Here is a 26,161-nt window from a genome sequence, read left to right on the forward strand (position 1 = left end):
AATTATTGATTAGGTATTAATTAAGGTTAATTAAATTTACATATGTATATTTAAAATATTTTTTACCTAGTTTAAGGCAATGTCAATAATACGTGAAAATGAATTATCACACAAAATTTCTATACATAGATTCCAGTGTACCACTCTAAAATTAATGATTTCATTGGCACAGACAGAACAAGGAGGAACTATTCTACCCGGACCTCCCAGAATGAGGGTTTAAATTCCTGGAAGGGATTTTTAACAACAGCACTGATACGCTGTGAAGAAGCTGCATTGGAACTTCCTGGCGGCGAAACACATGTTACGTGTACATACGCGACTCGGAAGGGGGTCACCCGAGTAAAGAGAAGTCTGCTGTAACACTTCTTTTGACCGGTAAAGAAAACTAAACAGTTTGATATGCCGGCTAGCACTCCATAGGGGCGTGGTTTGACAACTAACGGGTAAACGGACAGCAGCGGATAGCGGATACATGGATCAACTGGAAGTGGTGAGAATCAGAGGGGCCCTTAGGCGAGAGAACTACTCTCAGTATGAGTACCCCTAGGCTGCAATTCACTAATTGCATTGACCGTGCCATATACACTGCTTGCTTCACCTTCTAATACAGTGGGACTGCTACATCGCTCTTTGTGATTGTCACACTTGCTTGCTGCTTAACCCGTATGAACTGCTTCTAATAACAATAACCACCCCTATGTGATATATGCTAATTAACTCAATGACTTTGAGCAAACACTAATGGCTGATATCGTTTGAAGAAAAAACGCAACCATACTCTTTTGTCATTTAGATTACAACCTGCTTGACAAATCTGGACTATATCAACTTGACATTTCAATAATATATGAAATATTGAACTCAATGTATCAATTTATGAGTATATTTTTTATATATAATCCTCTTAAAGGTGTAAATATTGAATGAATTGTCTTATGATAACTTTGGTACTTTTTAAATTAATTTAAGGCTAATTATTGACTTCACAATAGTCAGTTTACATATTAACTTATCCTTGCAAACGTCTTATTGTTGTACCCTTGGGGTTTCTTATCACCATGGCCGTAGGTGTGTTTTAAATATTTAAGGTGTATCAACAATGTGGTATTAATTTTAGAATTAGGTAACATACATTTTGTTATATTTTTTAAATATTGTGTGTTCTAGTACCTTGATTTGTGTGGATTTGGACTTTCCTTCACATGCTGATTTACTGTACATTTCTGGCTAGGGTATCCTTTTTCCTTTTTTTATAGCTTTGCTGCATTCTCTAAATTTTCTTTCTTTTTTTGTAGTATATATATATATTGATATATATATATCTATATATATATATATATATATATATATATATTGATATATATAGATATACTGTATGTATATATAGGTATATACAGATATAGGAATATCTATTTAAAAATACATAGAACATTCTTCTCCTATGTTAAGACTTGTATGCCGATGAGACCCAAATCTACCTCTCTGCACCAGACCTACCTCCTTCCTTACTAACCAGTGTCACTAACTTTCTTTCTCATATCTCATCTTGGATGTCCTCTCAATACCTTAAGCTAAATCTCTTCAAAACTGAACTCCTTATTTTTCCCCCTTCTTCCAAAATCTCCACCCCCCAATTTTCAATAACTGTTGATAATTACATCATTACCCCTACGCCGCATGCCGATGTCTTGGGGTCACACTTGACTCAGACCTTTCCTTCACTCCTAACATTCAGTCCTTGGCTAAAGCCTGTCGCTTCCACCTTCTCGACTACTGCAACTCCATCCTCTCTGGTCTACCTAGCTGCTGCCTAGCTCCTTTACAATCCATAATGAATGGCTCTGCCAGGCTCATCTTCCTTACATGTCATTCTTCATCTGCAGCACCTCTCTGCCAAGCCCTTTATTGGCTTCATCTTGCATCCAGGATTAAACACAAAATCCTCGTGCTGACATATAAATCCCTCAACTGCACTGCTCCACAATACATTTCAGACCTTGTCTCCAGATACTCTCCCTCCCGTCCCCTTCACTCTGCTCACGATCTCCTACTCTCCTCCTCTCTTGTTACTTCCTCACATTCCCATTTACAGGACTTCTCCAGACTGGCCCCCATCCTGTAGAACTCCCTGCCTTGCTCCACAAGACTCTCCCCTAGTTTTAACAGCTTCAATCACTCCCTAAAGACTCTACTATTCAGGGTTGCATACAACCATCACTACCCTTTCCTAACTCCATCACTTTCCCCTTGAACACCTTAGAATGCAAGCCTATGAGCCCATCTGTTTGTAGATCTCCTTCATAAGAGCTGACTACAAAAGTGTAACTCTCAGCAGGGCCCTCTACCCATTTGATCCCTATAAATGTTATCCTGTATACCAACTGTGTTTATAGCGCTGCAGAATCTGTTGGCGCTCTACAAATACCTGTTAATAATAATAATAATGTGAATTATTTACAGGTCATACACAGTAAAAACACATTATTAAATATTAAAATTTAGTAACAATATTTTTTCTTATTTTCAGGTATTTTAGTTGAAAGGGCTTTATATGTGTATATATGTAAATATATATATATATATATATATATATATATATATATATATATATATATATACATATATACACATAAACACTTTTTTTTATATTTTCATGTGACAACACTGAAGAAATTACACTAAAGTAGTGAGTGTACAGCCTGTATAACAGTGTAAATTTGCTGTCCCCTCAAAATAACTCAACACACAGACATTAATGTCTAAACCATTGGCAACAAAAGTGAGTACACTCCTAAGTGGGAATGTCCACATTGGGCCCAATTAGCCATTTTCCCTCCCCGGTGTCATGTGACTCATTAGTGTTACAAGGTCTCAGGTGTGAATGGGGAGCAGGTGTGTTAAATTTGGTGTTATCACTCTCACACTCTCTCATACTGGTCACTAGAAGTTCAACAGGGCATCACATGGCACAGAACTATCTGAGGAGCTGAAAAAAAAAGAATTGTTGCTCTACATAAAGATGGCCTAGGCTATAAGAAGATTGCCAAGACCCTGAAACTGAGCTGTTGCACGGTGGGCAAGACCATACAGCGGTTTCACAGGACAGGTTCCACTCAGAACAGGCCTCACCATGGTCGACCAAAGAAGTTGAGTGCACGTGCTCAGCGTCAAATCCAGAAGTTGTCTTTGAGAAATTAATGTATGAGGTCTGCCAGCATTGCTGCAGAGGTTGAAGGGGTGGGGGTCAGCCTGTCAGTGCTCAGACCATACGCCTCACACTGCATCAAATTGGTCTGCATGGCTGTCATCCCAGAAGGAAGCCTCTTCTAAAGATGATGCACAAGAAAGCCCACAAACAGTTTGCTGAAGACAAGCAGACTAAACGAAGGACATGGATTACTGGAACCATATCCAATGAGACCAAGATAAACTTATTTGGTTCAGATGGTGTCAAGTGTGTGTTGCGGCAACTAGGTGAGGACTACAAAGACAAGTGTGTCTTGCCTACAGTCAAGCATGGTGGTGGGAGTGTCATGGTCTGGGCCTGCATGAGTGCTGCTGGCACTGGGGAGCTACAGTTCATTGAGGGAACCATGAATGCCAATATGTACTGTGACATACTGAAGCAGAGCATGATCCCCTCCGTTCAGAGACTGGGCCACAGGGCAGTATTCCAACATGACGACCCCAAACACACCTCCAAGCTGACCACTTGCTATAGAAGCTGAGGGTAAAGATGGTGGACTGGCCAAGCATGTCTCCATACCTAACCCCTATTGAGCATCTGTGGGGCATCCTCAAACGGAAGGTGGGTGTCAGGTTTCATAAGTTGTGTATATACCTTTAAATTCCGGCTGACCTATCATGCTTTCACACCCCCTTTATAACACCTGCAAACCTGTCATTCCTTGCTTAGTAATTTGTTAGAACTGCCACGGTAGTACAACTTCTCCTAAGCTCCTGGATTACTTATATTAACATACAGAGTGGTAAAGATACTTTTTACTTTGAACATTTAATCATTCGTTTACAGTTTACAGATTAAGTTTCTTACTTTCGGCTTTCTGCCGCAACTCGTGCTCTGACGTCAGACGCCATTCTCAGAGCAGACCGGAACACAGAAACACTTTACATCGCAACTAATTTCAGCAGCCGCAAGTCTCCGGTAAGAATGCGAAACTGATTCTAAGGTACAGCTTCATCTACCTGGGTGTTTAAAGTCTTATAACCTGATCAAAACAATCTTTCTATCAGTTGTCCGCTTTTACCCTAGCTTGCTACTTATGAATGACTGTTTGCTCCTATTCGCCTAATTAATGCATTACCTTAGCTGAAGATTATACTAAGTTTAACTTGAACGCAAGTCCTCATACTATACAAGGAGACTTTTCAAAACCGACTTCATGTGATGCATTATTTGATAAGATTTGAAACTTAATTGAATACTATTAACTTTTCTCAGTATTTCTTTATACCCTTGTCTTATGAAGTAAATAAGATAAGTTCTCATACTGATAAAATCATTTCCATCAACTTCAGTATACTTTTGTATCTTCTGGTACATTATCATAATAACCACACCTGAAACATCTGTTAATACTTCCACATAGTGTTAATAATTATTCAGGTGTAACACTTATTACATTTTATGTACTAAATAAGAGAAATCCTGTTGTACCGGTTACATATTACTAAGCCATAAAAATTATATCAATGGAACAACCAGACCTCTCACAGGTTGTTTACGAAATGTCCCAAAAGATGGACCAGATGGGAAAAGCTATCATAGATTTACAAACTGAGAACAAAGTTTTGAGGGGGCTTATAAAAGATTCTAAGGAACACTATTCCAGCTCTCTGGAACCTCAAGTTTGTCTACCAGAAATATTCTCAGGAGATAGGAGGTCATATAGACAGTTCAAAAATGCATGTGTTCTCTTATATAACTTAAAACCTAGAACATACCCGACCGACAGGGTGAAAGTCTTAACCACCATATCATATCTACGGGCTGAACCTAGGATTTGGGCAGACCAATTGTGTGAAGCTAACTCTCCCCTTCTGAATTCTGTAACAGACTTTTTTCAGGCCATGGATGAACTTTATTCTGACACCGACATTCAGCTTTCTGCAGAGTTGAAAATGAGACAATTGAAACAAGGTAAAAGGCCCGTTGAGGACTATATTACGGAATTTAAGTTATATGCTACAGACTCATCTTGGAGTCGAATTTCTCTGAGAAATCAATTCAGGCTTGGTCTCTCGGAGACGTTGAAGGATGAGCTTGCACGCACTGAAATACCTGAGTCACTTGAAGCCTTAATGAGATTGGCTACTCAAATTGATCGCCGAATTAGAGAGCGTAAAGCAGAGCGCTATCATACTGATTCCCAGTATAAGGTTCAAGCCACAGCTCATCCAAAGGTACCCACAACTTCAACAGAAAAGACCACCCCCATGGAGATTGGCATGTTGCGAGGACCCCTAACTACAGACGAAAAATTACGTCGCAGGGCACAGCGCCTATGTATGTATTGTGCCGACCCTACCCACACAGTCGCTGACTGTCCTACTCTACGCAAGAACAAGAAGAGTAAGTTTACATTTATGCATAAGACTGATTCTCATAACAGTTCCCAAACTTATTGTGACTTATCTCTTTTAATACAGTGGGACAATAAGAGGTTGAACGCCAAAGCAATAATAGACTCCGGAGCGTCAGGCAACTTTATGGATATCAATTTTGTTCACCTCAATAAAATACCTGTTGTTGAAAAGAAATCACCTGTATTCCTCAGAGTTATTGATGGGTCCACTCTCACAACAGGACCTATCACTCAACACACTATACCTCTTTTAACTTCTACTGATTCAGGGCATATTGAATTTATTGTTTTCGATATCATTCCATCACCTCATTTTCCTCTTGTTCTAGGATTAACCTGGCTACGGTTACACAATCCTCTTATTAACTGGCAACATCTACAAGTAACCTTTACTTCACCATATTGCAAAAGTACATGTTACCCACAACAAGACATATTACTCACAGACGTTAATACTCCACCATTACCATCATTCTACACAGATTTTTCTGATGTATTTAGTAAGGTAGAAGCGGAGACTCTACCTCCCCATCGGATTTATGATTGTCCGATAGAATTAATTCCTGGTTCTACTCTCCCTGTAGGTCATCTATATCCATTAAGCCAACCTGAACTCAACCATTTAAAGGAGTACCTCTCTGAAAATTTACGCAAGGGTTTCATAAGACCTTCTACATCCCCTACAGCAGCCGGAATGTTTTTTGTCACAAATAAAGACAAAACTTTAAGACCAATAATTGATTACCGGGAATTAAACAAATGTACAGTAAAGAACCGCTACCCGTTACCTTTAATTCCCGAGTTAATTGAAAGATTAACTGATGCAACTGTTTTTTCTAAGCTTGATCTGAGAGGTGCGTATAATCTCATTCGTATACGCCAAGGGGACGAATGGCTCACTGCGTTCAGGACCAGATATGGTCTTTTTGAGTACTTAGTGATGCCATTCGGTCTCTGTAACGCTCCTGCCACGTTCCAGCATTTCATTAACGACATCTTTAGAGATTTGCTGGACGTGTGCATGGTGGTGTACCTCGATGATATTTTAATATACTCAAGAAATGAAGACGAACATATCAAACACGTTCGTTGGGTGTTGGCTAGACTCAGAATTCATAAACTTTATGCCAAACCCGAGAAATGTTCCTTCCATGATACCACCATATCGTTTTTGGGTTACACCATCTCTCCCTCTGGTATACAAATGCAGACTGAAAAAGTAGAAGCCGTAAAAGATTGGCCCACACCTATGAATAAAAAGGAGTTACAGAGATTCCTCGGTTTCTCGAATTATTACCGAAAATTTATTAAGGGTTTCTCAGAGATCGTCAAACCACTCACACAATTAACTGGAACAAGTTTACCTTTTAAATGGACTCCAAACCATACTAAAGTCTTTGAACAACTGAAGACATCCTTCACAACTGCTCCTATTTTGAGGTTCCCTGATGTTAACTTACCTTATATTCTTGAGGTCGACTCCTCTGATCATTCTATTGGTGCAGTACTGTCTCAACAAAAAACTGATACTGAACCATTACACCCTGTTTCATTTTTCTCTAAAGCAATGAATCCAGCTGAGAGGAATTATGCAATAGGTGATAAAGAGTTACTGGCCATCCGTAAATCACTGGAGTTTTGGAGACATCTCTTAGAAGGGGCTTTACATCCTATCATAATTTATACTGATCACAAGAATCTACAATATTTACAAAATAATAAAACCCTTTCATCTAGACAAGTACGTTGGTCTCTTTACTTCTCTAGATTCGATTTCCATATAATCTACCGTCCTGCCTCTAAGAATGGTAAAGCCGATGCTCTTTCAAGGAAAGAATCAGATCTACCTGTGATAACAAACCCAACAAGTATCATTCCTACAGACCGATTCCTAGGCTTTACTACAACCTTTCTTAAAGAGGTTAAAAGGTTTTCTACTCAACCACCATCAATTAAGAATCCTCTCATATCCCAGAAGGATGGTATTTATTATTTCAAAGAAAAAATGTATATTCCTACCGAATTGAGGCATCAAATTTTACAACAACATCATGATTCTCCTTTAGCCGGACATCCTGGTGTTTCACGCACTATGGACTTACTATCCAGAAAATATTGGTGGCCTAACATGCTTTCATCAGTCCTTGCTTTTGTTAAATCATGCGTTGTTTGTCAAGTTTCAAAAGCAGAAAGAAAATCTCCTTATGGTCTATTAATGCCTATTTCCATCGCAGAAGCTCCATGGCAACAAATTAGTATGGACTTTATTGTTGAATTACCACCATCAAATAATTATACGACTATACTAGTTGTCATTGACACCTTCACTAAAATGGCACACTTCTTGCCATTTCACAAATTACCATCATCATCTGAAACAGCTACATTGTTCATCGATAACATCATCAAATTACATGGTATCCCAAAAACAATTATATCTGACAGAGGTTCTCAATTTACCTCACGGTTTTGGAGGAACTTGTGTCTATTCCTGAAAATAGATCACCATTACACTACTTCTTTCCATCCTCAAGCTAATGGACAAGCAGAAAGGTTAAATCAGTGGTTGGATGAATATTTAAGGTGCTTCTGATCATATCAACAAAATGATTGGTATAAGTTTTTAGCACTCGCTGAATTTGCATACAACAACTTAACCAATTCCTCAACAAAACTTACACCATTCTATGCCAACTATGCTTATCATCCGAATTTTGATTCACTTTCACCTACTCCATCCGTATCTCCAACTGTAGACGAGTTGAATCATACCATTCTTGATAATTTCAGATTCCTCAAGGACAATATTGCCAAAGCACAAGCAACACAAAAGCACTTTTATGACTTACGTCATAGGAAACCTCCTGTCTATAAAATTGGTGATATGGTTTGGTTATCCACAAAAAACCTTCGCATTCAGGTCCCTAGTAGAAAACTAACCCAAAAGTTTTGTGGTCCTTTCCCTATTTCACGAATTGTTAATGAGAATGCAGTCACGCTAACCCTGCCTGATACTTTGAAAGTTCACCCAACTTTTCATGTATCATTGCTTAAACCGTATCTTCCCACTAGATCAACTCTTCCACTACTGCCTTCCAACTTGAATTCGGAGGATTCAGGGATTTATGAAGTTCAATCACTTCTCGATTCCAGATTCTATAAAGGAGTGTTACAATATTTAGTTCGTTGGAAAAATTTTACCGAAGAAGAAGACAGCTGGGAACCATCCTCTAATCTTCAAGCTCCTCGCTTGGTGGCTCAGTTTCACCAACGTTTTCCTGATCGTCCCCGGCCTTAAGCTGTGGAACAGCTTGCCTGAGGAGGGGGTCCTGTCAGGTTTCATAAGTTGTGTATATACCTTTAAATTCCGGCTGACCTATCATGCTTTCACACCCCCTTTATAACACCTGCAAACCTGTCATTCCTTGCTTAGTAATTTGTTAGAACTGCCACGGTAGTACAACTTCTCCTAAGCTCCTGGATTACTTATATTAACTAATATCAACTGGATTCAAGATCCTGAATCTCTTCAGAACTATTATCGTTAAAAATTACCACTACTAATTTCTCTGCTTGCTACTAAATTCTAACAGTGCTTGTGCAAGTCTCTTTTCAGTTTTTTTGCTAACGTTTACATTGGATAACAGTTTGTCTTCGTGGATTTACTATCAAAATTCTCTCATCTACCTTGACCAAGGATTCTACATACAGAGTGGTAAAGATACTTTTTACTTTGAACATTTAATCATTCATTTACAGTTTACAGATTAAGTTTCTTACTTTCGGCTTTCTGCCGCAACTCGTGCTCTGACGTCAGACGCCATTCTCAGAGCAGACCGGAACACAGAAACACTTTACATCGCAACTAATTTCAGCAGCCGCAAGTCTCCGGTAAGAATGCGAAACTGATTCTAAGGTACAGCTTCATCTACCTGGGTGTTTAAAGTCTTATAACCTGATCAAAAACAATCTTTCTATCAGTTGTCCGCTTTTACCCTAGCTTGCTACTTATGAATGACTGTTTGCTCCTATTCGCCTAATTAATGCATTACCTTAGCTGAAGATTATACTAAGTTTAACTTGAACGCAAGTCCTCATACTATACAAGGAGACTTTTCAAAACCGACTTCATGTGATGCATTATTTGATAAGATTTGAAACTTAATTGAATACTATTAACTTTTCTCAGTATTTCTTTATACCCTTGTCTTATGAAGTAAATAAGATAAGTTCTCATACTGATAAAATCATTTCCATCAACTTCAGTATACTTTTGTATCTTCTGGTACATTATCATAATAACCACACCTGAAACATCTGTTAATACTTCCACATAGTGTTAATAATTATTCAGGTGTAACACTTATTACATTTTATGTACTAAATAAGAGAAATCCTGTTGTACCGGTTACAGTGGGGGAGCACAAGGTCTCTAACATCCACCAGCTCTGTGATGTTGTCATAGAGGAGTGGAAGAGGACTCCAGTGGCAACCTGTGAAGCTCTGGTGAACTCCATGCCCAAGAGGGTTAAGGCAGTGCTTGAAAATAATGGTGGCCACACAAAATATTGACACTTTGGGCCCAATTTGGACATTTCCACTTAGGGGTGTACTCACTTTTGTTGCCAACGGTTTAGACATTAATGGCTGTGTGTTGAGTTATTTTGAGGGGACAGCAAACTTACACTGTTATACAGGCTGTACACTCACTACTTTACATTGCAGCAAAGTGTAATTTCTTCAGTGTTGTCACATGAAAAGATATAATAAAATATTTACAAAAATGTGAGGGGTGTACTCACTTTTGTGAGATACTGTATATATATATATATATATATATATATATATATATATATATATATATATATATATATATATATATATATATATTATTTTTTTATTATAGCCCTTTCTATTCAAATTCCTTATAATATACCATATACCTTGTAACCATTGGGGCTTTTTTTTAACATTTATATTAATAATTTTATTAGATATTGTTTATATGAAGGTAACACTTTATTTTAATGTATTTATGCTGTGTTTGGTGCAACTTTTTTTTAGCCCTAAACCTTTATGAAAGGTTTTCAGTAACGCTAACCCAATGAACATAAATTTAGTTTGCGATCATGTGGTCGCGTTACTTTCAACTTCTAATATGCGCAGTGCGCACACGTTAACACAGGTGTTAAATTTTAAAGATATCCCATTAACGCTAATGTAAGCACGCCACTTGTAATCTGGCCCATTAACTGGGAATACCTTTAAAGACACACTGTCACCATCTAAAAGTTCAATGGAAACTAAATAATCAATAAAGAGACACAGCCCTGTCCACAATGTAATGTTTTTTTTTGTAGACTAGAGATTATGAACCATATGATTTTTGTCCCCCAAAAAATAAATGTTTTTCTTTAATTACAATTATGTGCTTTTTGTTTGTTTTTGTTTTTTATTAAGCAATAATTAAAAAATTCTAGGGGCATTCCTTGGTTTGACTTACCTATGTAAGTATGCTCAGGACTAGCAGCTGAGATTCTAAAATGGAAAACCATGAATTAGGACAGATATCCAGAAAGGCAATAATAGGATCAGAACAATCATGTTGTGGGAAAATTCCACACAGAGCAAAGTAGAAAAGTGTTTGGTGGATTAAAATAGTATTAGGAAATACTCTGGGGTCATTAAAGATGATCTTTAGCTTTTAACTAAATACAAGGCTCAGAGTCACACAGCTTTGACTATATACAGTTAAGAACGGATAGAAACGCTCAGGTAGCTCAACAGATAAATAACGGGCCAATAAAGTAACTAATAGCTTCTGGATTTGATTCTAGCTGGGGTGGAAATCTAAAATTTGTGTTTTTACGTAGGGTGCTTTCTGATAAGTGCAAAGTTACTATGTGCCTAAAGTGCCATTAATTTTAGGGCCCTTCTTTATCAATCTGTAATGGCAAAACTGCCAATTAACTCTTTTCTGCACAATATTATAATATATACTATTTATATATGTATGAAAATGTATCATCCTACACATCAAAAATCAGTGTATGTTTGTTATTCACATACCCACATATAAAAGACATGTGTAACAAGAGAATATTTGGTCCCATCCTGTATCTCCCTCTTTCATTGGATACACATATATTTATCTACACTAACAAGTGTATAGATATAAAGGTTCACATAGTTTATTTTAATATATTAGATAGTTAAGTGAGAGCACCACTAAAACGATGATTAAATATAAGGGGTCTAGTGAATATAATAATAAAAATCTGCTGTTATACAAAAACATAATTTATGTAAGAACTTACCTGATAAATTGATAAATTCATAGTCCATGAGCTAGTGACGTATGGGATATACAATCCAACCAGGAGGGACAAAGTTTCCCAAACCTCAAAATGCCTATAAATACAACCCTCACCACACCCACAATTCAGTTTAACGAATAGCCAAATAGTGGAGTGATAAAATAAGGAGTAAAAAAGCATACAAAAAGAGGAACTGGAAATAAAATTGTGCTTTTATACAAAAATCACCAAAAAAAGGGTGGGCCAATATGAAAGAAATTAATTTATCAGGTAAGTTCTTACATAAATTATGTTTTCTTTCATGTAATTGGCAAGAGTCCATGAGCTAGTGACGTATGGGATAGAAATACCCAAGATGTGGAAGACCAGAGAAGAGTCACTAGAAAGGGAGGGATAAAATAAAAACAGCTATTTGCGCTGAAAAAATTTAATCCACAAAAAAATAAGTCTCTCTCATAAATTTCATGTAAATTTCAAGAAAAAAACTTAAATCATAAGCAGAAGAATCAAACTAAGACAGCTGCCTGAAGAACTTTTCTACCAAAGACAGCTTCAGAAGAAGCAAATACATCAAAATGGTAAAATTTAGTAAATGTATGCAAAGAAGACCAAGTTGCTGCTTTGCAAATCTGATCAACCAAAGCTTCATTCTTAAAAGCCCAAGAAGTGGCGACTGATCTAGTAGAATGAGCTGTAATTCTCTGAGGCGGAGACTGTCCCGCTTCCAAATAAGTCATGTGAATCAAAAGCTTTAACCAAAATGCCAAAGAAATGGCAGAGGCTTTCTGACCTTTCCTAGGACCAGAAAAAAACAACAAATAGACCAGAAGTCTTCCTGAAATCTTTAGTAGCTTTGACATAATATTTCAAAGCTCTTACAACATCCAAAGAATGTAAAGATCTTTCAATAGTATTCTTAGGATTAGGACACAAGGAAGAACAACAATTTCTCTACTAATTGTGTTAGAATTCAAAACCTTAGGAAGAAATGTAAACGAAGTCCGCAAAACAGCTTTATCCTAATGTAAAATCAGAAAAGGAGACTCACAAGAGAGAGTAGACAATTTAGAAACTATTCTAGCTGTAGAGATAGCCAAAGAAACAACACTTTCCAAGAAAATAGTTTAATATCCAAAGAATGCATAGGCTCAAAAGGAGGAGCCTTCGAAGCCTTCAAAACCAAATTAAGACTACAAGGAGGATAGATTGATTAAACAACATGCTTGATACGAACCAAAGCCTTAACAAAACAGTGAATATCAGGAAGTTTAGCAATCTTTCTATGAAATAAAACAGAAAGAGTAGAAATGTGTTCCTTTAAAGTACTTGCAGACAAACCTTTATCCAAACCATCCTGAAGAAACTGTAAAATTCTAGGAATTCTAAAAGAAAGCCAAGAGAATTTATGAGAAAAGCACCATGAAATATAGGTTTTCCAAACCCGATAATATATCTTCCTTGAAACAGACTTACGAGCCTGTAGCAAAGTATTAATCACTAAGTCAAAGAAAGTTCTATGACTAAGCACTAAGCCTAAAAAGCCGAACTTACAATATCACGCACGCGAAGAGCCGGACAGATAGCTCAGCATGCTAAGGCACTGTGGCTGAGCTCTGTCGCAACCCAAGTGTTGCAGGTTCAATCTACGACGAGGTCCACTCAGCCTTTCATCCTTCCAAGGTTGATAAAATGGGCAGCGCCTTGAGACCCTTACAGGTGATTAGCCGCGCTTTACAAGTACCCAATACATACATACATACATCAATTGCTCCTGAACCAACTTGATACACATAACGCCTCTGAACTCAAGTTACCTACAGACATGTGGGTATGCTGTGACTAAGTCTGCATATGAAGTTATAGTGACAACATGTGTGACTTAGTCTTCATATGAAGTTATAGTGACAACATGTGTGACTTAGTCTTCATATGAAGTTATAGTGACAACATGTTTATGTATGTAGGCCGTATCGTCATAATGAAAACCCCTCTATTAGCAATGAGGATAATGCAGATAATTCTAAATCCCTTACAGAATACATCAAAAATTAACTGCAGAAATTTAGGGAAGAATTTAAACAAAGGACCCCTATTAGGTCAGAAATACACTTCCCAAATAGACAGTTACCTCATGTTATAAATTCAGGGAACTGCAATACCTCAGAGAAGGGGGAGGGAAGCTCTAGTAGTGAGTCAGAGGGCAGAGCTAGCTACCCAAATAGCCCACATAGTACTAATGTACATAGGGGGTCTCCCCATAATAAATATAGGGCAGATAGGGGGCACTTCAGCCCCAAAAATAAGGTTCCTAGGAGAGCCCAAGATAGTCTAATCAGGTATATTACACCCCTAAAATAATTACTTTCTTAAACGAGGCAGTACCTAAATTTTCCAAAAACTGAATCACTTCCATAATTAACCACTTAGAGAACTATGAAAATGCTTTATCCATAATGAATGTTACTAGTGAGCAGTCAAAAATTTAATTTCTGCCATGGGTATTTGAGGGTAAACATCACAAATTCTTTGCTTCACTAAAGGATATGAATATTCATTCCTGGAGTGAAACGCAAATTCAGTGCAAAAAAGAATTTGGGAAATTTGGGCTATGCCTGATACACTGGAATGGGGGAAACTTATCTTATGTTGATGATGTTTTAATCAAAAGCACAGAATTTTAAAAAACACATCACAGAGCTTAAACACATCCTCAGCCAAATTAAAAGGGCAGGTGTCAAATTATCCCTACAAAAAAGCTCAATTGAGCCGCTCTCGTGTAAACTTCTTGGGACATGACGTTACTTCTGAAGGGCTAAATCCTCAGAAGAAGAAATAGTATGACATAATCCAATACACATGGAACATATGACTTATTAATACTAGAAAATATAGTATATTGAATAAAAATATATATGAACTGTATTTACTGTTAGCAGTTTAAAAATGAAACTGTTTGTCTTGTCTGCTGCCCCCGATGGCCTAAATTCAGTATTACAGCCAAAAGGCATATGGCTGTTGAAAATTAAATTTCCCAGTAGCCAATCAGAAAAAAGTGAGTATCCAAATCTATCAAATGATTAAGAAGTTAGGAGGAGTTTTGTGTCAGACAAAAACTCCCTGCACAGAGAAAGAAAGGATCTTGGTGGAAATTTTTTTGTTGGTGGCTGTTTGCAATCCTGTTGCCACTTTTGCTTATAAGACAGACCAGTGTGCGAACACAGTTTTCTGTAAGACAAATACGTTGGGACACTCTTTGTGGATAAGAAATTATCAAGATTAATTCTCTTACAAATGTGCATAATTCCTCTAAGACATATGATGATAGACATATTTGGATATTAACTGAATTCTCAAACTGGTGATCAGGTAAAGTATAAGAAATGTTATATTTATTATTTTAATTAATCCATGGATTCTGTCAGTGTTTTGATCTGTTCACCATCAACATTGCGTGCAGCAGCAACCACAGCCTCCCAGACACTGTTCAGAGAGGTGTACTGTTTTCCCTCCTTGTAAATCTCACATTTGATGATGGACCACAGGTTCTCAATGGGGTTCAGATCAGGTGAACAAGGAGGCCATGTCATTAGATTTTCTTCTTTTATACCCTTTCTTGCCAGCCACGCTGTGGAGTACTTGGACGCGTGTGATGGAGCATTGTCCTGCATGAAAATCATGTTTTTCTTGAAGGATGCAGACTTCTTCCTGTACCACTGCTTGAAGAAGGTGTCTTCCAGAAACTGGCAGTAGGACTGGGAGTTGAGCTTGACTCCATCCTCAACCCGAAAAGGCCCCACAAGCTCATCTTTGATGATACCAGCCCAAACCAGTACTCCACCTCCACCTTGCTGGCGTCTGAGTCGGACTGGAGCTCTCTGCCCTTTACCAATCCAGCCACGGGCCCATCCATCTGGCCCATCAAGACTCACTCTCACTTCATCAGTCCATAAAACCTTAGAAAAATCAGTCTTGAGATATTTCTTGGCCCAGTCTTGATGTTTCAGCTTGTGTGTCTTGTTCAGTGGTGGTTGTCTTTCAGCCTTTCTTACCTTGGCCATGTCTCTGAGTATTGCACACCTTGTGCTTTTGGGCACTCCAGTGATGTTGCAGCTCTGAAATATGGCCAAACTGGTGGCAAGTGGCATCTTGGCAGCTGCATGCTTGACTTTTCTCAGTTCATGGGCAGTTATTTTGCGCCTTGGTTTTTCCACACGCTTCTTGCGACCCTGTTGACTATTTTGAATGAAACGCTTGATTGTTCGATGATCACGCTTCAGAAGCTTTGCAATTTTAAGAGTGCTGCATCCCTCTGCAAGATATCTCACTATTTTTTACTTTTCTGAGCCTGTCAAGTCCTTCTTTTGACCCATTTTGCCAAAGGAAAGGAAGTTGCCTAATAATTATGCACACCTGATATAGGGTGTTGATGTCATTAGACCACACCCCTTCTCATTACAGAGATGCACATCACCTAATATGCTTAATTGGTAGTAGGCTTTCGAGCCTATACAGCTTGGAGTAAGACAACATGCATAAAGAGGATGATGTGGTCAAAATACTCATTTGCCTAATAATTCTGCACTCCCTGTAGGAAGTGGGGTAAAATAAAACAATTTTTTTTGGTGCCAAGTATGACGCACGATGCAAAAGGAAAATTTTTTGGCTCCAACATACATCTGGAAATGACACGATTCGCATCATAACAAGCACAAATTCGCACCAAACAACCTGGTGTCAACTAAGACACAGGAAATTACAAACTTGCGTCACTACAGACGCACATTCGCGCCAAAAAAAATATTGCACCAAGAATGACGCAATAAAATACAGCATTTTGCACCCTCGCAAGCCTAATTTAACCTTAAGTTTTCAAAGAAAAAACAAGTCAAATTGAAAAAAAGACTATACCCTAGGTAAGACAAACTTCCTAAAACATGATTCCCATAACGAAACTGCCAAACTGCAAAGGGAAATACACATAGACCTGACTCATGGCAAATATAAGTAAAATACATATATTTAAAACTTTATATTAATACATAAAGCACCAAACCATAGCTGAGAGTGTCTTAAATAATGAAACATACTTACCGAAAGACACCCATCCACATATAGCAGATAGCCAAACCAGTACTGAAAACTATCAGCAGAGGTAATGGTATATAAGAGTATATTGTCGATTTGAAAAGGGAGGTAGGAGATAAATCCCTATGACCGATAACAGAGAACCCTTGAAAAGATTTCCCGCGAGGGAAACCATAAAATCAATAGCCGATACTCTCTTTACATCCCTCTGACAAACACTGTACTCTGAGAGGAATTGGGCTTCAAAATGCTTAGAAGCGCTTATCATAGAAGAAATCATAAAAATCAAGCACAATCTTACTTCACTACCTCCATAGGGGGCAAATTTTGTAAAACTGGATTGTGGGTGTGGTGAGGGGTGTATTTATAGGCATTTTGAGGTTTGGGAAACGTTGCCCCTCCTGGTAGGATTGTATATCCCATACGTCACTAGCTCATGGACTCTTGCCAAATACATGAAAGAAAAATAAATTACTCCAAAAACAAACTAAAAGCCCAGCAGTATAATATTCATTTAAAAGTGGAAACAGTCAGACAAACCGAAACCTGTTACAATATACTAATGGTCAGATAGACTAAAAAAGTTAAACAGACTGTCGAAAATATAACAATTTAAAATTCAGGTAGGGTAAGAATAAAATCTTAATAATCTGATGATCAGGTATCTGATGAAGGGGTGTGACCGAGAAACGCGTCGTGAGTCTACAGGTAGTGTCTGGCCAGACAAGTGAACTGTGACTTGCTTTTATTTACCCTGCTCTTATTCACTTCAATTTGCTTCAATTTGTATTTATCTTTAGCTTTTTAGCAGCTAGTGATTGCATACATGTTTAGGGGCATTTTTATCAAGCTCCATACGGAGCTTGAAGACCGCTGGTCCTTAACCTGTCCACATGCTCTGAGGCAGCGGACAGAAATCAACCTGATTGAATACGATTGGGTTGATTGACACCCCCTGCAGAGGACATGATCTGTAATACCGGATCATGTCCGCTCGCACATTAATAAATAGGCCCCTTAGTATGTTATAACCAACAAGATTATTAAAATTGTATTCTTACCCTACCTGAATTTTTAATTGTTATATTTTCGGTAGTCTGTTTAACATTTTTTAGTTTATCTGACCGTTAGTATATGGAGACATGTTTTAGTTTGCATGACTGTTTCCACATTTAAATTGCCTTATGTGACTGTTTTCACAGTTAAACTATTTTATGTGAAAAACGTTAAAGCTATACTTATAAGCTTTTTGTGCACGGCACGATTGTAACAATAAAAATAAAAAAAATACATATTTTGTCACACTCACTATATGACGCCTAGATTACAAGTTTTGAGCGCTATAGGGAAATTAACGAACGCAACAAAAGTGACGTTATTTAATCCCCTATAGCGCTGCCATTACAAGTTTTAAAAAACCCGGCTTGTGCGGGCGATAACGTTTTTTTAAGCTCCATATCGCACCAAAAACAAGCACTGCTTTCCCCATAGACATCAACACCTGTGATTGCGGAAAGAAAAGCTCCGTAACGCAGCCCCATTGATGTCTATAGGGAAAGAAAAATAACGTGTAAACCTAACACCCTAACATAAACCCCACGTCTAAACATCGCCGATGCCTACCTACAGTTATTAACCCCTAATCTGCTGCTCCCGATATCGCGCCACCTAAATAAAGGTATTAACTGCTAATCTGCCGCTCCCGATATCGCCGCCACTATACTAAAGTTATTAACCCCTATTCCGCCGCACTCCAACATCGCCGCCACTATATTAAAGTTATTAACCCCTATTCCACTGCTCCCTGACATCGCTGCAACTAAGTAAAGTTATTAACCCCTAAACCTCTGGCCTCCCACATCAATACCGCTAAATAAACCTATTAACCCCTAAACCATAAGCCCCCCACATTGCAACAACCAAATTAAACTATTAACCCCTACACCTACCCCTAACCCTACCCCTAACCCTAAACCGAACCCTAACGTAACCCTAACCCTAACACCCCCTAACTTTCACATAATTAAAATAGATCTTAATTAAATTTACAATTATTAACTAAATAATACCTATTTAAAACTAAATACCTGTAAAATAAAAACTAAGCTAGCTACAATATAACTAATAGTTATATTGTAGCTAGCTTAGGTTTTATTTTTATTTCACAGGTAAGTTTGTTTTTATTTTAACTAGGTAGACTAGTTAGTAAATAGTTATTAACTATTTACTAACTACCTAGTTAAAAAGAATACAAAATTACCTGTGAAATAAAACCTAAGCTACCTTACACTAAAAACTAAACTTACAACAACAAAAAAACCTACCATTACAAAAAATAAAAAACCTACCATTACAAAAAAAATGAAATCATCCAAAAAAATAAAAACTATTCCTATTCTAATACACTTTAAAAAAAAAAAAAAAAACACCCCAAAATAAAAAAGCCTAATCTAGAATAAATTACCAAGGGCCCTTAAAAGGGCCTTTTGTACGGCATTGCCCTAAGTTAAACAGCTCTTTTGCTACACAAAACAACAAACACCCCCTAACAGTATACAAACCCCCACCCCCCAAACTACCAAGGGCACTTAAAAGGGCCTTTTGGGGGCCTTCAAAAGTTAAACAGCTCTTTTGCTACAAAAAGCAAACACCCCCTAAAAAAAATACATTACACAAAATATCAAACAAATTATCAAAAATAATAATAATTATTCCTATTCTAATACCCTTAAAAAAAAAAACAAAAAAAAACCTAATCTAGAATAAACTAACAATGGCCCTTAAAAGGGCCTTTTGTAGGGCATTGCCCTAAAGATATCAGCTCTTTTTCTGAAAACAAAATAAAAATACCCACTAACATTACAAACCCCCACTGCTGCCCAAACCCTAATCTAAAAATTAAACCCACCCAAAAAAACGTTAAAAAAACCTGACTGACCTCCGATGATCCCCTTACAGTTTTTGAAGTCCCGCTTGAATCATCTTCATCCCAGCAGAGAAGTCCTCATCCAGGTGGCGAGAAGTCTTCATCCAGGCGGCCTCTTCAATCTTCATCCCGGTGGCAAAGTCCTCATCCAATTGGCTAGAAGTCTTCATCCAGGCGGCCTCTTCAATCTTCATCCAGGCAGCATCTTCTATCTTAATCCCGGCGGCGCGGAGCGGGTCGATTCTGAAGACATCCGGCGGGGAGCATCCTCTTCATACGGTCGCCGCCGTACACTGAATCTTTAATGCAAGGTATGCGATCCTAGATGGCGTCCCTTGCATTCCTATTGGCTGAAAAATTTGAATTATTGAATAATTTGAACCAATAGAATGAGAGCTGCTAAAAAAAATTGGATTATTTTAATATATGGTATAGAGTTACAGACACTTTCGGCTAGAGTTGTGCGTTAGGGTAAAAAAGCAGCATTAAGAGGTCCTAACACTGCTTTTTTACGCCCGCTGGTATTACGAGTCTTGAAGGTTTAGGGTCACCGCACACTTCTTTGGCCTTACAGCAAAATGACTTACGTAAACTTTGTAAAGTCTTTTTTCTATGGAACTTCCATAGCGCTGATATTGTCCTGGGAGGCCAAAAAGTGAGTGGTAAACCCTACCCTGTCAAGAGTCCTAACGCATTTAAAAGTCAGTAGTTAAGAGTTTTATGGTACAGCGCCGTAGCATAAAACTCATAACTAAAGTGCTAAAAAGTACACTAACACCCATAAACTACCTATTAACCCCTAAACTGAGGCCCTCCCGCATCGCAAATAATAAAATAAAGAATAGAAAAATAGAAAAAATCCTATTGGTTGATTGGATCAGCCAATATGATTGAAATGCAATCCTATTGGCTGATCCAATCAGCCAATAGGATTGAGCTCGCATTCTATTGGCTGTTCCAATCAGCCAATAGAATGTGAGCTCAATCATATTGGCTGATTGGATCAGCCAATAGGATTGAACTTTAATCCTATTGGCTGATTGCATTAGCCAATAGGATTTTTTCTACCTTAATTCCGATTGGCTGATAGAATTCTATCATCCAATCGGAATCTAAGGGACGCAATCTTGGATGATGTCACTTAAAGGTACCTTCATTCTATTTTAGTCATTGGATGAAGAGGATGCTCCGCGTCGGATGTCTTGAAGATGGACCCGCTCCACGCCGGAAGGATGAAGATAGAAGATGCCGTCTGGGTGAAGACTTCTGCCCGTCTGGAGGACCACTTCTGCCTGGCTTGGATGAAGACTTCTGCCCATCTGGAGGACCACTTCGCCCGGCTTGGATGAAGACGTCTCCCGGTAAGTCGATCTTCAGGGGGTTAGTGTTAGGTTTTTTAAGGGTGTATTGGGTGGGTTTTATTTTTTAGATTAGGGTTTGGCTTTTAGATTAGGCTTTTCAGGGCAATGGGGAGCTTAGGTTTTTTAGCTAGTATTTTATTTGGGGGGTTGGTTGTATGGGTGGTGAGTTTTACTGTTGGGGGGGTTGTTTGTATTTTATTTTACAGGTAAAAGAGCTGATTACTTTGGGGCAATGCCCCGCAAAAGGCCCTTTTAAGGGCTATTGGTAGTTTAGATTAGGCTAGGGTTTTTTTTTTTTTTTTTGGGGGGGGGGCTTTTTTATTTTAATAGGGCTCTTAGATTAGGTGTAATTAGTTTAAATTTCTGTAATTTGTTTATTATTTTCTGTTATTTAGTGTTTTGTTTTTTTGTACTTTAGCTAATTTAATTTAATTTAGGTAATTGTATTTAATTTAGTTAATTTATTTAATTATAGTGTAGTGTTAGGTGTTAGTGTAATTTAGGTTAGGTTTTATTTTACAGGTAAATTTGTATTCATTTTAGCTAGGTAGTTATTAAATAGTTAATAACTATTTAATAACTATTCTACCTAGTTAAAATAAATACAAACTTGCCTGTAAAATAAAAATAAATCCTAAACTAGCTACAATGTAACTATTAGTTATATTGTAGCTATCTTAGGGTTTATTTTACAGTAAAGTATTAAGTTTTAAATAGGAATAATTTAGTTAATGATAGGAATATTTAATTAGAATTATTTAAATTATATTTAAGTTAGGGGGTGTTAGGTTTAGGGTTAGACTTAGGTTTAGGGGTTAATATGTTTATTATAGTGGCGGCGATGTTGGGGGCAGCAGATTAGGGGTTAATAAATGTAGGTAGGTTGTAGCGACATTGGGGGCGGCAGATTAGGGGTTAATAAATATAATGTAGGTGTCGGCGATGTTGGGGTCAGCAGATTAGGGGTTAATAAATGTAGGTAGGTTGCGGCGACATTGGGGCGGCAGATTAAGGGTTAATAAATATAATCTAGGTGGCAGCGGTGTCCGGAATGACAGATTAGGGGTTAATAATATAATGCAGTTGTTGGCGATGTCGGGGGCGGCAGATTAGGGGTGTTTAGACTCTGGGTTAGGGTGTTAGGTGTAGACATAACTTTTATTTCCCCATAGGAATCAATGGGGCTGCATTAGGGAGCTTTACGCTGCTTTTTTGCAGGTGTTAGACTTTTTTTTAGCTGACTCTCCCCTTTGATTCCGATGGGGAAATCGTGCACGAGCACTTTACAACAGCTCACCGCTGACTTAAGCAGCGCTGGTATTGGAGTGCGGTAATGAGCAAAATTTTGCTCTACGCTCACTTCTTGCCTTTTAAGGTTTGTAAAAACTCGTAATACCAGCGCTGTAGGTAAGTGAGAGGTGAGTGAAAACTGATTGTTATCACCGCACAGCTTCTAACGCAAAACTCGTAATCTAGGTGTTTATTTGCATAAATTGTTGTATTTGGGTAACTGCAACTTAAGATTGCAATGTTAGACCATAACTATGAATTATTGCAAGATAAACTAAGTTAAAAGTAAAATAAAGAAACTAATAATGTAATTTATACAGTAGATGCGAAGTTTACCATCACTCAAAAGATCAATGTTATATTTGACATACATTTATATATTTATTAATATATTTATTAAACACATGGTGAGGAACAATATATGTAATTGCCACGTTATAGATGTGCACAAGCATAGAAATCTCATAATATAACTAAAAACTATAATAATTCTTACGTTATACAACAGATCTAATTTAACCCCCAATGTGTACATGTGTCCATAAAGTGCACACTTTCAGCAATATTAAATTCTACTATAGTTATGTACAAAAGAAGAAGATGGTATGGGGTAAGCAAAGGTAATTATCTTGTGGGAATGTAAGGATTAGAGAGTACCTGGGTTGTGTGAGTAAATGTGGGAGGTTTAGGGCCGAATTGCCCGACTTGTCAGTCCGCCCCTGGTGGTAGCCCCTGTTGGGTGTGCTTAAGAATAGGAAAACACATGTGTGTTTGTGTGTGCACGTGTGTGTGTGTGTGTGTAAGGGTGAGTGCCTTATGTAAGTGAGTAAGCTACGTGTGGTTGTGCATGTTAGGCTTGGAAAGCTATTGGTGGGTGTATATAAGAGCAGGAGAGGACCTTTGTGAGTGTAGGGGTTGGGATGACTACATTTAAGGGAGGAAGAGTTCCTAAGGGAAAGTATCTGACTACATGTGTGTAAGTGAAGGAGATTGCCTAGGGCTTTGCATAACAGTGGGCTAGCTTATTGGTGTGTATATAAAAAGTGTCTTTCTGAGTAAGTAAAAGGGTGGGAGAATACCTGGGGTGGGTTTGAGTTAAAGATAATCAGTGTAAACTTTCTACATGTTTCTTTTACATACTTGGCCCTAGAAGTTAGGTGTATGACATAATTCACATTTTCTAATTAGCTTTTTTTTTTAAAACAAACATTGGCCTGCATAGAATTTTTTCCAGGAGGGGGCAAAAACTAAAATGAGCTGAGTAAGTTTCAACATGTGTAGCCAGGGAGAGTTGTTTGTTGTACAAATGATCTGCATGTCATTTTAAAAATGGTGGGTGCTTATGCTTGGCTAACAAAAGCAAATTCAAGGATAAATTCCCCTTCCCCCTCTCCTTTGGATGCCCATGCTTTGGTGATCAATTATTTTTCATCTCTTTGTTTTAAACAAAATAAATTTAAAACTAAATAAATATACTATTTCTAAGGAACGGTGAGGGCTCTGAAAACTTTTGCAAGGCTTTATATTTATATATTATTGTATATATTTATATATATACACATATATGCACAAATACATTTTATACTGAAATGCTCAAGGCATTTGTACAACTATCTGTACTGGGAAAATGAGTGAACAAATAATCTTGTCTAAAAGACTAGAGAGAAGAAGAATAGGACACATTCAATTATCTCTGCAGGACCCATGCATTCATTACCGCTACAGTCCTTTGGGGCACAAATTCATAACGCCTGTATTGTTCTGCTTTATAAAGAGCTGCTTTGATCTTAGTGCTAACCCACTTAAATGAATGTTGTTATTAATCACTATAGAAGTAAATATATATTCACATGCTACACAAAGTAAATAATGACACCAAATTAGATATCGCATGATTGAATTTAAAATACTTTTTTAAATATTATGTGCAGATTTAGAAGCAGTTAGCATTATTTTGATCAAGCTGTGTATTGCAATTAAGCAGCTATCCATTTCCCTTTAGACAATGAACAACACTTCATTAGCAACATGACCTGCATTCAGTTTTAAAACCTTTAGCACAACAAGGTATCTTACACTCGGCTGAAGAAAAAGAGACTAATGATATTTAATCAGAGCTTTAACTATTTTCCGAGTAGGCGAAATGAAAACCTGATTGCAATCTTTAGTATAATGAATAGTTGAATATCCTTTATAATGCAGAATGGCTGGTAAGTCTTTTAGTTTAAAAGTCTTTTGAGTTATATTTTTAAAATGGCATTTAACACTTCTTATATTTGCTTATATTTGTATAAAGATTGTGCTTCTCCCACACCCCATAGAGAGGCAAAAAAGCAAACTGCATATCCTACAAATGCTGTAAATCAAATGGCTGAATTTTGGTTCCAAATCAAAGACAGTTAAAGTGATGGTAAATCCTAACTCTTGGGTTTTCCAGTGGAACAAATAAAGGGGACTTTCAGTCATGAAGTATAAAATACTTCATGCTGAAAGTTTCTTTATTTGTTTAAAACGGTTGCCGCACTGAGCTCCTCAGGCAGCCCACAGGAGAACGCTGTTTTGCTGAGAGGCGACATTTCCACCTCTTAGCAAATAGCCGTGCAGGCCAGCTGGCGCCAAGCTCAATAGCCTGCACAGCTATTGGCTAAGAGGTGGAAACGTCACCTCTCAGCAAAACAGCATTCTCCCGTGGGCTGCCTGAGTTGCTCAGTGCGGCGAACGCTTCAGACAAGTAAAGGAACTTTCAGCATGAACTATTTTATACTTCATGACTGAAAGGCCCCTTTATTTGTTCCACTGGTAAATCTTAGCGTTTCACAAATGCTAGGATTTACCATCACTTTAAATTGTTCACTTGTGGCATAATCAACTGCTGGAGATCAGTGAAAGAACAAATATGGTTAAAAAGTAAAACAAAAGTAAATGCATAGTATATATCAGCGATTAAAGATTGCAAATAACCTACATACAAAATAAATGCTTTATAAGAATTCCAAAACTGCAAAACTTAGCATATTGATTGTGATCAGTTAAGGGCTAGCTTTTTGTGCATTGCTCTAAATCACTGATTTTCAAACCTGTTCTCAGGCCTCCCTAACAAGCCAGAGTTTCAGGATTATCTTGGATGAGAGCAGGTAAAACACCCATGTTTACTAATCAGCTGATTAGTTCACCTGTTCTCCTGTTCAAATATCCAGAAAAATTGGCCTGTTAGGGAGGCTAAGGGACAGGTTTGAAAAATAGTGCTCTAAATAATCAGTGTGCACTATGTAGCAGGGTGAGGTCATTTGATGTATTTGGCAGCATATTTTAGTTAAAAAAAAAATCTGACCTCAAGGAGCTGATTTATCAATGCTTAAACTGATAATGCGCTGAAATTCTGCGTCAGAAAAGACACAAAGTTAATCCGCCCTAGTTAACAACGCGCCAAGATCGTCAAATGTTGAAATGTGTGACGTAATATATGCTCCCACGATATAAATCCGACGCAGATCGATGCTTGTGTTATTCGAGCGAAATACTGATCATGCGCCGTCACATTTGACTCTATTTGACCCTCTTGCCAATTTATCA

The sequence above is a fragment of the Bombina bombina genome, chromosome 4 (assembly GCF_027579735.1).
Source record: "Bombina bombina isolate aBomBom1 chromosome 4, aBomBom1.pri, whole genome shotgun sequence".
Classification (NCBI taxonomy): domain Eukaryota; kingdom Metazoa; phylum Chordata; class Amphibia; order Anura; family Bombinatoridae; genus Bombina; species Bombina bombina.